The sequence below is a fragment of the Suncus etruscus genome, chromosome 2, assembly GCF_024139225.1.
Source record: "Suncus etruscus isolate mSunEtr1 chromosome 2, mSunEtr1.pri.cur, whole genome shotgun sequence".
Taxonomy (NCBI): domain Eukaryota; kingdom Metazoa; phylum Chordata; class Mammalia; order Eulipotyphla; family Soricidae; genus Suncus; species Suncus etruscus.
This window is the reverse complement of record NC_064849.1, coordinates 96,585,836-96,600,867: the sequence shown is the minus strand read 5'-3', so window position 1 is coordinate 96,600,867 and position 15,032 is coordinate 96,585,836.

Here is a 15,032-nt window from a genome sequence, read left to right as displayed (position 1 = left end):
AAGGCAAATGCTCTACCGGTGCGCCATCACTCTGGCCCCATCTTCTCCTAAATTTTATATGTTTTTAATCTAATCTAATCTAGACTCTAAATTATGCAAAATAATCTTCCTGAGACTCTGTTTAGCATGTATTTTTACTGAAAATATCTTCCATTTGGCACCATAGAGAAAAATAGGGAGTAAGATACTTACATACATGCAACAGACCCTGGTTACATTCCTGACACATATTGTTTCTCAAATACTATTGGGTTTGACCACTGAGATCATAGAACATCCAGGTGTGGCCTTGAAGGTACCTGAGCATCACCAGAGAACCTGACATAATCCTCAACACCACTGGTTGTGGTGATCCTCCAAGAAAATAAATGTCCCCTTCGATCCCTGCTATTTAATAAATTCCATAGTTCCAACTATTGTTCAAAATATATTCCATCATTCTATGGCTTATCTTCTCATTTAATCTCACACAGGCTCACTTGTGGCTTCTGGCACTTAACAGATACTCAATATAGGGAGAAAGGATTAATGAGTGAATTAAACAAAAATTCTAGAAGGCATAAAGAGATGTTTAAAGGTGTTTCTATATTATTATTCCTTATGCTAAGTAGAACTATATAGATTGAGAGAGAGAAATGGTCTGATCATTGTGGATAGTGTCGTGGAAGGTAAATCACCTTCTCCTCTTTAAATGATCTTCTGAAACTCTGAAAATATTAGGTTAAATACCAGCAAACAATCCACAGCCTGACTCATAGCTGTAAATTAAAACCAAGAACTTCATAGAAAGTTCCTTTCAAGACTTGAAATCTGGTCTAAATAAACTGGGTCAGCCTGCAGATAAAGTAGGTAAGAGCTCATGAAGCCCCTTCTGGAGAACTTCTCCCTTTCTTTACCCAAATAAAACATGCTCTGTACCCCCAATCCCTCATGCAATATATTCCCTGTTCTTCTGTTTTATTGACAGCATATTTTGTTTAGTTATGTGGCTTGAAGGCCATACCAGAGGTACTCAGGATTTATCCCTCCCTCTGTGCTCAAGAATCCATTATGCTGGTCCTCAAGGGATTATATGTTGTGCTGTGCACTGAACCAGAATTAGCCAATTGCTAGGAAAGAGGCTTAATCCCTGTAATATTTCTTCAGCCTAGTGAATTTAATAACACATTCTTGTGATGGGCTGCAATAGCTTTTCATGCTTCCAAAAGTTTTTCTCTCTCGTTTTATCATGTTCTTAGACAAAAAGACAGCAAAAAAAGACATTAAAAAAATCATTCTCGGGGCCAGAGAGATAGCACAGCAGTAAAGCATTTGCCTTGCATGCAGAAGGACGATGGTTCGAATCCCGGCATCCCATATAGTCCCCTGAGCCTGCTGGGGATGATTTCTGAGCATAGAGCCAGAAGTAACCCCTGAGCGCTGCTGGGTGTGACCCAAAAACCAAAAAAAGAAAAAAATAAAATGTCTTTCTCTTCTTAATAGAGGCCTCAACAAAGATTCTGGTAAGCAAGAGATAAACAAATCTACCAGCACATTCACTCTCACTCTTAGCGTAAAGGTAGAGTGAAGATCTGTTTTCAAAAGCTTGTGTCAAAACAAATCTGGAAAGAGATGTCACTAGAGTTTTGTGGCTGCAGTTCAAAGGCCCAAAGGGCCACAATGGGCTCAAAGCAGCACCTTGAGCTTCTGAGCTCCAAGTGAGCCCTGTTGTGTCTTTGCTCGCTTCACACTAACCACAGGGAGACTAAACACCGAGCTCAATTTGAAGCAGCCTCACCTGGCTGTGCCCCCACAAACCAGGCTGAAACCACAGCATCCTTCTCACGTACACCAGACTCAACCTTGCACAGTGAAGGGTGAGAGCCACTGTCTCTCCAGTCAGACACACTGAGCATAATTCAGGGCAAAGCCCAGAAAACTAAGAAAAAACTCTGAAACCAAGATTCTTGCAGAAATACAAAAAGATGAAGGTAGAAGTAGAAGGCCACACCTGTTCTTCTCAAGCTACGATGCCCCTTGACAACCCCAGAGTAAATAGTTTAATCCTTCACAACATTGGCCCACCATAACAGTGGCATTGATTGGAAGGTTCCTTGAGAAGGCTAAAGAGTCACTTGTAGAAAGAGGCTCTCATATTTATCTCTTTTGGGCTAGTTAATAATTATGTTTCACTACATCAGTAGTTGCTACAGGATATGGAAAAGTAGCAAGCATGTAGTAGTGAAATTTGTGTTGGCTATTGACATGTACCAGCCATTATTCTAAGCACTTTCTAATGATAAACTCACTTAATTCTCATATCTAGGCAAACTTCTAAGGTAGATATATTACTGTGCCCATTATATAAAGAATGAAAATAAGACATGAAGGGGTTAAGAAACATCTAATTCACACTATTAGGATTTCTACCTAAAGAAAAAAACACCTCCAGAATCTTTACCCTTACTGCCTTGCCTAGGCTGTTTCTCTCTCATTTGTGAGACATGTTGAGATATTACACGAAATAGTCACATGAACAAACTTATATATCATCAATTCTCTGCTCTTTGACCATTGGGAACATGTTTCCCCAAAGTTATGTCTCATCAATCCTCTGATCTCTGATGATTGTCTTTCTACATAAAACTTTGCCATCAAGACTTTGGTTGATGGGGTCAGACTCATAGATCTTCATGCTTGAATTTTTTGGTGGTAACCTTGCTTCCTAACTTCTCTGTCCTCTCTCTGCCATTACACCCCATATATTTGATCTCACTATTTTTACTTAACCCTCTAGTCATACCATATATGATCCATCCAGTCACCAGTTAACCTTCCAGAACAGCAGAAAAGTTCCACATGTGTTGTTGTTACATCAGTGTAGATGGGTGAGTCCCCAAAGTACATTTCTGAAGCTGAGAGCTCTACTGCAGTAAGATCATGAGCCATTAAGCTTCCTTAGGCAGCGTAAAAGTAACCCAATGAAGTGACATGTGCTTTAACTGAGTTTCTCTAATCTTTTCAACTGCATGTTTAGGAGACACAAGAATATAGACGATAAAAACAAGTGTGAGGGGAGCTTGGCAGGTCATTAAAATATGTAAAGGGCCATATTTTTTAAAGATTCTTATTTCAGTTTTAATGAAACTGTTTTAATAGATAGTACAGAATAGATTTTTGCTTTTCATTATACTATAAGAAGGCACAAGTACCATGATAATCAGCAATTAACCTTCATCCTCTGTGCTGGAGAGGTCAAAGGACATCCTAATTGGCTGCCACCAAACATTTTTTGGAAATACCATGGGAAGTCAGAAAAAAATCCATCCTTGTGCAAAATTTCTGGCCTTGTAAATAATAGCCACTAGTTTAAACATCAAAATGTTGTATGGTCAAAAAAAAAATGTTGTATGGTCACCTCTGTGTAAGCAAAGCAATTATTTTCATGGCCTGATATTTTCATGGCATGTGGCTTATTTGATTACTACTGTAAACTGTTACCAAAGGATTTATTTCAAGCAACTCAGAAGAGCTAGTATTGGGTGTCCAAGACCCCACAAGCTCATCCAGCACCTCCTAAGACACTCTAGAACAGATGCTTCCCTCCATGTAGATTTTCCCAAATTAATTTGACCTGCTTCTTTTTCAAACAAAAGTCACTCATTACATGCCCCTCACCCTTAGAAATCTACCTTCTTTAGGCCAACAAATCCCTAGTAGCAGAAGAGGTTATTGTCACCTCCCCGAGATTGTTCCAGTAAACCCATGGAGAAATTTCAGCCACTCCTGGAAACACTGCTCCATATTGCCTCAACCCCACAGAAGACTGGTAAATAGGGTTCAGTCTCCAATAGTCTCTCAACAGGTTGCTTTTGTGGAACACAAGAGATCTAATCTTGTGCAGAAATCAAAGTCTGGCTTCACCCAAGATATTTGGATACTTGAACAATGTGAATTAAAAATTAAAGTGGAGATCATAAGAAGACCAGTTCCTTCAGCTTCTTCACAGCCTGCTGACATCTCCACCTACACACTCACCCTTGAGGCTAGATGTGCGCATAAGACATTCAACCATTGCTACAATGTTTCTTCACATCACTTGCATCTCCCACCGTGCTAAGTGTGAATGAGTAGAAGATATTTCATTTCTGTTCTTTGGATGAGACAAAGCAGATCTTCAAGAAAACCTGGAAGGGTGGAAGCAAGACAGGTTCAATAAGCACACACACTTTTCCCAGTCAGCAGAGGCAAATGCTCACACGTGCTGAAAACCCCATTGGTGCATCTATTTCCATGTTCTATGCAGACTCACTTCATCAATCAATGCTTTTTGAATAATTTCTCAGAAATGGAGGAAAATGGATTTTCAAAACAAAAATTTTATTTCACAAGAGCAACTTATTGCTCCATCTCCTATTATTGCCCCGTCATGTTCCTTTTGCTCTGGGAGCCAGAAAATAAAGTTTCATAGGACAATCTATTTTGAAGCAGCCTAGGAAGAAATGGAGGAAATACCCTTGTTCTTCCATCTTCAAGTTGCGCTTGTTTCTCCCAGAAAACCTACCAGATACCCTCACAACAGAGCTTGGCATAGGCCTTAGCTCACAGCTACCACTTAACCTGAGTCATGAACCATCTCTGCTCCATCGTTTCCCTGCAAAGCAATGTGTGCTATCCCTTTCAACACATCTGTAACTGATGATGTCCACTTTCCCATAAGAGACCCAGCAGGAATGTCTAAAGACTGACTAGGGTCCTGGCCATGGACAGAGAACTAAAGAGCTGATTGGTCTCCTGCTCCTATAAACCGTAGCAGATTTGAGCACATGGCATCTGCTTGCTATCAGAACCTATTATTTAAAATCTGGACCCTAGAGAAGTTTAAGCAATCAACATTGTTTCTTATGAATCTATAGTTTCTTCTGGAGGTGTAGGAGGATCTCAAGTCAACTTAATCTGAGATTCAAAAATCCATAAACAGAAGTAAACATCTTTATTACAACAGACACCTTGAACAGAGAAGGAGAAGGAGCTCAGCAGCAATATTTTAGGACTATCTCATGGCCACTGTGTTTTATGTCATTTAGTTTTTGGGATACACTCAGAAGCACTCAGGTTACTCCTGCCTCTATGCTCAGAAATCACTTCTGGCAGGCTCAAGGCACCATATGGAATGCTGGGATTGAACCTGTGTTGACTACATGCAAAGTAAATGCCCTACTCACTGTGCATCGCTCTGGTGTTTTCTATCACTTGAATTTATTTTTTGGTTAGTGTTGCTCACACTCATGGCCTCAGGAACAAGGGGATGGCAAATTAATATCAGGAAGGTTAATTCACTAAAACCTTGAGAAAGACAGAGCCTACAGTGTACAATACCCAAAAAATGACAAGATTCTTTCCTCCCATATTAAATAACAGCATGCAGTTTTATCCTCATCCACCTCCCACACACTACTGGACACATTTACCTACTAAGTAACACAAGAAAAACTCTTGGCATGAGCAGTGGTGCTCAGAAAAAGGAGGCCAAGTTGGCGAAAAGTAGAATGCGGCAGGTTCCCCAGTGCAGTGTTTGAATAAAGGCACACTTTTATTTTCACAAAAAAAATTACACGGCACATCACATTAGAAAATGTAAAAAAAATATTTTAACTCTGTAACTATATTGACTATATATAAAGTAATTCTCTTGAATAGGAATCAAATAAACACAAAGAAATTGTTTTGTAATTACTTTATAATGAAATAAGGAAGTATTTTATAATGGTTGGTCTATTTGTGAACTGAAGCCACATGTTATGGATGAAATTGGAATTTTTCCCATGACACACCAGACAATATCTTATGGCACACTAGTGTGCCACGGCACAATGGTTGAAAAATACTGCCCTAGCGGACAGTCCAATCTGTTTGTGAGCACAAATGAGACAACCTTCACCCCCAAAAAGAGTTTTCTAAACAATTGTGCAGCATTTTTAAGTGACAGTAATTCTGAGATCATAGGTAGGTTTGAAGACCTAAGAAAAAGATTAATTATTACTATTAATATGAAGTCATTGAGAACCAAAAATTGGTGGTAACTGAAGGAAAATAAAATGTATTTCCAAAATTTTTGTTTTAACTTTCAGAACCTCTTTAGTAATGTAGTCTCAAGAGAAGCAGCAAAAACATTTTCTAAGAATTAGCTTTGTAGCAGGAAGTAGAATTGAAGTTGTATCATTGTATGCCTGAAGCAACTCTACCATGAACAATTTTGTAAATCAAGGTGTCTTTCTTATAAATTAATTTCTTTATTTAAACATCGTGATTACAAAAAATTTCATATTTGGGTTTCAGTCATAGAATGTATACCACCCCTCACCCATGAGATCTTTTTGCCACAATATCCCATTTCCCTTCCCTACTCCAACCCCCTGTCTGTCTCTTAAACAGGCATTCTGTCTCTCTCCCTCACTCTCATTGTCATGGTAGTTATCTTTGGGGTTAGTGCTCTAACTGCACTCAATGCTCTTTGTGGCAAGTTTTATGTCATGAGCTGGTCCTCCTGGCATTCAGCTCTATTGTCTCTAGATATTATTGCCATAGTATCTTTCATTTGGGGGGGGGGGTTCACACCCAGCAGCGCTCAAGGTTTACTCCTGGCTCTATGCTCAGAAATGGCTCCTGACAGGCACGGGGACCATATGGGAAACAGGGATTTGAACCACCATCCTTCTGCATGAAATGCAAATGCCTTACCTCCATGCTATCTCTCTGGTCCCTCATTTTTCTTATATTCCACAGATGAATGAAACTATTCTGTGTCTATCTCTATCCTCTGGCTCATTTCAGTTAGCATACTAAGTCTCCATGTCCATCCATGTATAGGAAGATTTCATGACTTCATTTTTTCCTAACAGCTGTGTAGTACTCCATTATGTAGTTCTACCACAGTTTCTTTAGCCACTCATCTGTTACTGGACACCTAGTTTGTTTTAAGATTCTGGCTATTGTAAATAGTGCTGCAATGAATATAGGAGCGCAGAGGGCATTTTTGTATTGTGTTTTTGTATTTCTAGCATATATCCCTAGACGTGGTATTGCTGAACATCCAGATTTTTGAGGAATATACATATTGTTTTCCAGAAAGGCTGGACTAGATGGTATTCCCATCAATAGAAATCACCTTGTCTTAATAAAACATTTTAAAAAAGGAATTAGTTGTATAGACTATTGATCCTGAGATAGAATGAGAAAGAGATACATTAATAGTTATATGATATGCCCTTGCCACTTACAGAGGCAAGACTGCTGCCCCTACTCTTTCAAGCTCCCCCACAGTCTTAGTGTCAGTAAATCTACGGCAGAGTCTGGAACTGAAATGTACCCTCCTGGATGCCAATTAATTTACAGAACCGTGACTCAATACTATCTTGAGAAGCTTTATCGATTGCTTTTAAAGAATAGGACATGAGGAATCATTACTTAATTGCAAAGTATGGAATTGTGGTTATTATCCTAGTTCCAGTTATAGAGAATCCTGCAAAGTTCAAAGGTTCCCTATGACTTTGACTCACTGTCTGGGGCCTGTCAAATGTTCCTTGGTCAAATAAACCCCGGCTGACATCATCACATTTTCATATCCTCAAAATACAAGCCATGTGGTCTGAAGAATACTGTTTTCCCACTAGGCATCTTAAACTATACTACACTAATGTGATACCCCTCATCATAATGGGTGAGGAGGTGATTCCTAGATGCCATCTCCTTAGAATATATGAGGGTGGGAATTAACTATTATTCTATATGATGTTCTTGCTTTCCAAATTTTTTAAGATAATTATGCCTAAGGGAAGCAGAAACATAATGAAAACAAATCTCCATCCCAGTTCAGTCACTAAAAGTTAACTACTGGACTAATTTTTTAAATATCTTTCCCTTAAAGAAACTCATTAAAATATACTTTCCTCCAAAATGAACACATATTTCAGAGTGACTTAAAAGTTTTTTGTATCAAACAGTAGAGTACTTATGAATAACCCAACCATCTTCTTTATTAAAATCTAGATTTTTGAATCAATACATCTTGAGTTGGGCTAAGATCCTGTTTTTCCAACAACTTCCCAGATGTTGATGATACAGGGATCAATATTAACCATCAAGTATTTAGAATATTTCATTTATTCTTAGAAACATGATGCTTTGGGAAAAGCAATTTTTAAACATTTATTAAAGGCATAGTATGTCTTCAACTCAGTAATGTTACTCTCGAGGATCTCATCTCATGAAAAGGAAAGCATTACAACATGCTTGTACATATTTAGATCCATTTATGTAAGCACAGAAGCATGTTTATTTATAGAAACATAGCAGATTGTTTATTGCAGTGGAAATAATTAGGGCTCACATATAGGAAATTATGGGAGTGTGATCTATCTACCTTATGTGGAACTATCTTTATATTATCTATATATTAGTGTGATCTATCTATATTATGGAACATTGTAGGACAGAGAGCTGATATCTCTATTTGAGTCTGAGCATTCTACACAGTATATAAATATGTAGTACAGTTACTTTAGTGAAGAAGTATATATAAACCTATTTTTGCAAAATCAAAGCTAAAAAATGAAATCCATGTTGATTTTAGGTTTTGTGTGCATCTGATGTACAAGAACATGTATATGCACTCTCTATTGTTCCCTGAACATTTAAAAACTATGAGATGAGGGCTGGAGTGGTGGTGGAAGCAGTAGGACATCTGCATCTAATGCACTAACATAGGATGGAGCGCAGTTAGACCCCCTGGCGTCCCATATGGTCTCCAAGCAAGGAGTGATTTCTGAGCGCATTGCCAGGAGTAACCCCTGAGCATCATTGTGTGTGGCCCAAAAAACAAAAAAAAAATACCTGTAAGATGACACATGTTTAGTTATTAACCTAAGTTTAGGGAATAGAAAGTTATTATGGGTAAAGGGACAGATTAAATAAAAATGAGAGGGGTAGAGAATGAAAAAAACTTAAACTTATAATTAATATAAAATTGTGTATATATTTATACATAATAATATTAGAAACACTTTATTTTATAGTAACTTAAAACCTGCTGTTTCATTTAGAAAAAATATATACATTTTAATCATGAGACTTCAAGGTACAAAGAACCTGGTCTTCCTCTTAAATTTTTTTTGAATGACTGGGATAAATATTTGAGAATTCTTACTTAGAACTTTGGTGCCTATGTACTATTCTTGCCACTTTTAAGCAATAAAGAACAAAGCAATAAAAAAGATGAACAACTTAATAGTAACAGGAAATGATTTAACTTTCCTATCATCAATTGTTCAAAAGAGTGGGTACCATGACTATGATGCCAACTGTGAACCTTGTATTAAGGAAGTCCATTCAAGTGTGAGCCAAAAGTGCAGATACAGCTCTGATTTGGGTGTTAATGTGTTGTTAATTTTAAGAATTTAAGAATTTAATTGTTCTGCTACTATATAAAAAAACATTTTTACTTTAAAAAATAATTCCATTGTGACAAATTTTACTTTAGGTAGCTCAAAAACTGCTAACTACTTATAATGGCATCTTCTTTCCCTGAATAAGTGAACACCTAGTTACCAGTAGCTATTCCACACCATGGAGCCGAATGTGGGGCAGGTTACCAAACCATGGGAGGTGTAGCTAAGTTGAAACAATTTTTTAAGAAACATTATTTTTTACTCCCCACCACTTACCCACATCTGAGCTCAATCAGACGCCTAAAATACACATATGACAATTTAGCTAGAAAAAAAATGTAAATGGCCCCAATTGCATTTTGTTTTGGAGATTTTCAGATAATATCAAAGACTATTGCCAAACCACAGTCCTGATTTTAAAATTCAAGGCAATGCATCAACCATTTTAGAAATGGGGCTGTGTATTGCTTTCTCATTTTTTCTCCTTGTCAATCCAAAACAGATTTTAATCTGACTTCAATGATCAAACTACTATATTTCCACCAATAAATGTAGGTTTGTGTGTGTGTGTGTGTGTGTGTGTGTGGTGTGGTGTGAAAAATAAAAAAACATCAACATCAGCGACCTTTCTTTTGTATTAAGGAATTTTCTCCCTAAATAAAGTTTCTAGCCATGAATAATAAATAACAAAGACAGTTTACCTTGTCTCACTTTTCTTATCACCTACATTAACTTTTCCTACAGCCTTGAAAAGTGGTCTAAGTTTTATTTACCACTTAAGAAAAGTCCGTTAGTATTCTAAAGACACCAGTTAACAATATTTAGTCTTCATGGCAAATAAACGTGTGTCTCCTTTGCATTCTTTTGTAAGAACCAATGTCTTGTACCAAGTAGGCAAGGAATCCCTAAGCCTGCATAAAATAATAATAAAGAGAATTATTTGGGGGCCACATTTTGCTTTTGGTCCTGACTTACTCATGACTCTGTGTGCTCAGCGTGAGGATCTGGGGGGCTCTACATCATGTTGGTTATGACATTCAAGGCAAAACCATGTTTACAACATACAAGGCAAGGACCTTACTTGCTGTCCTATCTCTCTGGCTCAGGAGTGGAGAGTCTTTACCAGGGAAATAGAATAACCTTTGATACCTTATAATTTCTTCTCTTGCCACATATAGACCAGGTTATGGGCAGTCAGTGTCAAAGCCATTGTTCTTGCTTCCCTAAGAATGCATGACCTCTATGTGTCGTATTAAAAAGGTACAAGGCACCTCTGGAAAAATTTAAGATAGTGGATTTTATATTAATGTAAAGTTAAAAAAAATGTAAAAATGCCCCTTCATGAGCAAACTTTTGAGGACATGCTTATAGGATTTCATATATCTGATCATTAAACTATATACATTAACTATATGCAGGTTTTTTATCAATCATATCTCAAACCTGTTATATTAAATATTTAAAAACAGAAGATACATGGAGAAAGTCCTATTCTGCCTTCTCTCCAGAGTCTTAAGACTATTAAGTTCAATTAGAAATTCAGGGTTCTAAGCCTGTTTCTGGCTCCTGAAAATGCAGGCAAACAATCTTGCAGGAGGATAAAGGGAGATTCACAGACTGGAAAGGACACCCTATGATGAGACAGAGATGTAACAAATAGAACACAGTTACGTGTTTTGCAACTGGATGCACTCCCTGCCTCATGACAAGAATAAGCAATTTAATATTCTCTAAGGAGTATTAGTCTAATGTGTGTAAGTATCAAAGACATGCATTTGTAAATAATAGGGGAGGGAATAGTGCTTACTGATCAAAGGTCATATTTCATAAGATGAGCTTTTTTCTTAAGTTATTAAATTATTCTTAATTAATATCCCTTACATCAAAATAAACATTAGAGTTAATGTCATCTTATAAATCTATATGTATTTTGGGGGTTTTTTGGCCACACCCAGTGATGCTCAGAGGTTACTCCTGGTTATGCACTCAGAAATCGCCCCTGGCTTGGGGGACAATATGGGACACCAGGGGATAGAGCTGCGGTTCGTCCTAGGCTAGTGCATGCAAAACAGACGTCTTGTGCCAACTTGTGCCATGTTCCAACCCTCTTATATTTTTAAATTATAATATTTAAGTATACAATCAAGTTCCTCTTGATTGGTGTTGGCTCTAAAACAATTATATCAATGGTGTTGGTTCTAAAGTTAGAAAAATATAGTTATAGTTAGCAAAATTATAGTTAAAAAATTAATTTGTCTTTATTAAATCCTTCCAGATTATTGTTTTATTTTTAATGAGGTACTAGTCTAAGGCAGTTTTATTTACTTTTAAGTACCATACCATAATAAGCATTGAATATCAAGAACCTAATTAAACATTCCCTTTAGGTTACCTAATTCTGGATTATTTGGTGCCATAGCTAATTTTTACTATAATATTATCACTGACTCAAAACCTCATTGGTGGATCCTAGCATTCTACCCAATTCTATTTGAATGACATGCAACTCATATCTGATCATTCTAAAACATGATCAAAGGGAAATATATAATTCTTTTATTGTCTTCCTTATTTTCAAATGTTACATAAGAGCTGTTTGTGCATGTATGCAAATGTGTGTGTGTGAGAGAGAGAGAGAGGAGAGTGAGAGAGACAGGAGAGCGAGAGAGAGAGAGAGAGAGAGAGAGAAAGAGAGAGAGAGAGAGAGAGAGAGAGAGAAAGAGAGAGAGAGAGAGAGAGAGAGAGAGAGAGAGAGAGAGAGAAGGGGGGAGAGAGGAGAAAGATCTGGATATCTTTCCCAAGAAGATTGTACTCAGCTGGACACTGGCCTGACCCACTTTGATGGGAATATATTGCTCAATGCTAATGATTTACCAATATAGGCTGACCTATTTCCAGTTATCTTGGGCTTCTCTGAAACACTTAATAAGCTTAAACATAGATTGAAATAATTATTATACTGTCTCTTCAATTACACAAAGGAGCAAAATAAAAGAAAATATTACTACTCCACTCCATAGATAACAAGATTTTTTTCCATTTTTTCCCCATAGGTTTTGTTAATGGTTAATTAAGAACTATCCTATGTGGGGAAAAAGATACTGGAAAAAAGAATAATGCTTTGACTGATAAATTATAATCAAGTACCCAGAGACAAATCCTAGATCCATGGTCAACTAATTTTCAAGAAAACACTGAGTTCTTGGGGCCAGAATCATAGCACAGTGGTAGAACATTTGCCTTGCATGAGACCGACCTAGAATAGATCCAGGTTTGATCCCTGGCATCACATATGATCCCATGAGCCTGCCAGGAGCAATTTCTGAGTGCAGAACCAGGAGTAACCCTGAGTGTTGCTGACTGAGCCCCCGCCCCCCCTAAAAAAAGAAAAGTAAAAAAAAATGGATTCATAAAAAAAGTAACAAATGAAGTTGAAAAATTGATAACCACACGTGAAAAAAATGAAGGTGGATATTAATTAGGTTATTTTACTCCTAACACAAAATTCAAACTGGATAAAAGACCTTGAGATCAAATAGGAATCCATGAAGTATGCTAAGAAAAATGCCACAACACTCCAAGATTTGGATCACAAGGGTGTTTACAGTATGATTTCAATGAGAAATACAACAGAAATGAAAATAAGCAAATGAAACATCAAAGATTTCAAAGATTTTTTATGGCAATTAAAAAAAAACAGGCTAAAACTAAAAGACTCCTAGTGGAATGGAAGAAAACAAATGCAGGGCCAAAGCGGTGGCGAGGAGCAGTAAGGTGTCTGCCTTGCTGGCACTAGCCTAGGAAGAACCATGGTTCAATCTCCTGGTGTCTCATATGGTCCCCCAACCCAGGAGTGATTTCTGAGTGCATAACCAAGAGTAACCCCTGTGCGTCACCAGGTGTGGCCCCAAAAAAAGAATAAAGAAAAAAGAAAAAAAAAAGAAACAGATGCACTTGATACATCAGATAACGATCTAATATCTAAGATTATATTTAGGGAAAAATAAAACAAAAGTAATCAAAAACTATCAAAAAAGGTAGAAAAAATGATTATTCAATTTTCTAAAGAAGATAGATGAATGGCCAATAAGATTATGAAACTATTCTTTCATCATTTATGATAGGGAAATCTAAATCAAAACAACAATGAGATATCATTTTATTCATATCATTGACTACTGATAATTGCACATATTAAAACATGTATTGGTGAGTATTCATCCACTCTTGATGGGAATGTTGTCTGCTATAGTCCCTATGGAAAATAGTATACTGATTTCTCAGAAAAGTAAGAACAGAGTCACATATGTATATTTTTTTCTGGATCACTCCCGGGTTACTCCTGGCTCTACACTCAGAAATCGCTCCTGTCAGACTCAGTGGACCATATGGGATGCCAGAATTCGAACCACCATCTTTATGTATGCAAGACAAATGCCCTACCTCTATGCTATCTCTCCGGCCCCACCATATGTATTCTATTCTATTCCAGAAGTTCTTTTTTTTTTGGGTATCTAACATAAAATCATTCCTTCAGAATTGTGTATTTACACCATTATTAATTGCAATACTTAGTACAATGGTTAGGATATGGAATCAACCTAGATGTCTAATAACAGATGATAATAAAACTGTAGTGCATGCACTAGTGAAGGGGATGTTCTTTACATGACTTAAACTTAAATCAAGGTGTTTAAATAAAGATATTAATAAAAAAACTATAGTTCACAATGAAATACTATGAGGTTGCAAAAAAGAAATTGGAGGAGATCATGATAAGTGAAGTAAGCCGGAAGAAGAAAAACAAATACCAGATGATCTCACTTAGCTGTGGTATCCAGAACAACAGGAAATAGAATTAAAAGTATAAAAGTGGAGAAGCATAGGTAACGCTGGTCTCTAGACTAAAGAACTGAGAAACACAGGGAAAGAAAGAAATCAAGGAGAGAAGCAAAAAGAGGTGGACAGTATGGGTAGAGTGTAGGGGTCTCAGACATACTTGAGTAGAGGACAGAATAGCTACATACCAGAATACAGACCTGAAAGCATGAAGTTTAAACTATAACAACCAAACTTTAAAATGTGCCTGTCAAGGGATTATACTGGGGGCTGGGAGGGAAACTGAGGACATTGGTGGAAGGAAGCTGACATTAGTGATGTGGTTGATGTTGGAAAACTGTATGAATGAAAATTCAACTGCAAACAATATTGTAAAGCATGGATGATGCCTCAATAACATTTATTTTTAAAATTGGAAAACATGAAGTGTAGTCTCTAAAATAAAAATAATTGTAAGGAAAAGAAGCTTTAAATATTTATCAGTTAGCAATGGCAATGCAATTCAAAATGATAATAAAATAAACTTTGAGAAGGTCTAGTATTTAAAGTTCTCTAAGTCATATTACTTGATTGTCCAATAATTTTTCTCAAGTTGCCAAAGTGTTAATTACCTGCATTTGGGGTGTTTCCCTCATTGGGGAAAATGTTTTTGACACCTATGAACCACAGACAAAATATCAGATTAAACAGTTCTTTGTTCAAGAACAACTGGTGCCTGTAAACACAACCTGATATCAACATGGTTTTAGCCCAAAGTGCTGACTTAGT